The sequence below is a fragment of the Suricata suricatta genome, chromosome 7, assembly GCF_006229205.1.
Source record: "Suricata suricatta isolate VVHF042 chromosome 7, meerkat_22Aug2017_6uvM2_HiC, whole genome shotgun sequence".
Lineage (NCBI taxonomy): Eukaryota > Metazoa > Chordata > Mammalia > Carnivora > Herpestidae > Suricata > Suricata suricatta.
The window spans coordinates 129,790,706-129,791,569 of record NC_043706.1 but is presented as its reverse complement, the minus strand read 5'-3'; the positions used below and the strand labels follow the sequence as shown (position 1 = coordinate 129,791,569).

At 49.1% G+C, this 864-nt stretch overlaps 1 long non-coding RNA gene across 2 annotated transcripts in view; it reads right to left on the bottom strand.

Annotated features, from left to right (window-relative positions):
• Window positions 1-408: 408 nt before the first annotated feature.
• The window catches only part of LOC115296920, a 2,621-nt gene continuing 2,165 nt past the window's right edge, over window positions 409-864 (bottom strand). For both annotated transcript variants that reach the window (XR_003911140.1, XR_003911141.1), the window contains one exon: window positions 409-514. This is a non-coding gene — a long non-coding RNA (uncharacterized LOC115296920). The remainder of the gene's footprint in view (window positions 515-864) is intronic.

Genomic DNA, 864 nt, shown 5'->3' with positions numbered 1-864 from the left:
CCCTAACACCCCTATCTCCAAATATAGCCACATTCCAAGCTACTGGGGTCTAGGGCTTCACGTATGAATTTGAGGGGATATAATTGAGCCCACAACAGGCAGTAACTAGGAGATTTTAATACACCAACCTTGAAAAGCACTGCCTAACCCTGTCTCATGGCTCCCCTCCTCAGCCTCAGCTGAGCCCACCAGCGAGGTGGGAGAGAGGTTCCCCTAGCATCTGTCATCCAGCGCGTATCTCCTCCAATAGTTCTTATCGCACCGTGTTATTCTGCTTTCTATTTGCTTGGTTGTCTTCTTGACGGGACCAAGTCTTTTTTTTCTACATCCCTACAACCCGGCCCAGTGCTGACCCACGGCAGACAATTAATAAATGATTGAGTAAATGAATAGGTAACTTGCTTTTCCAATACTCTTTCTCAGCTGAGGCTAGCAGATCACCCAGAGGATACACGCGTGTAGACACGTGCTCACTAGCGGAGTCCTTCGTCCAGCCACGTGATCGTGTGTGAACCTGCACAAAGAAGTAGAGAACATGGAGATCCCATTATGGACCACGGCTTGAACCTGTGACACACAAGCCCTCCTGTGGAGCAAACGTGCCACTGTGTCAGGCGGCTTGTTTTTCTGTGACTGTTGAGTGAGGCACAAGAATGGGCGATCTCAAAACTGCAGCTCAAATTCTGCAGTCCAACTGCTGGGTCTTGAGTCCCAGGTAGGCTGTTTATTGGCTGTGTGGTCCTAAGCCAGTTACCTAACCTCTCTGTAGCTCTGCTGCCTTGTCTGTAAAACAGAGGTCATTGTAAAGCTACTTCCCAGGGCTGTTCTGAGGAAGAAAAGAAGTAACACGTATCACCTGCCTCA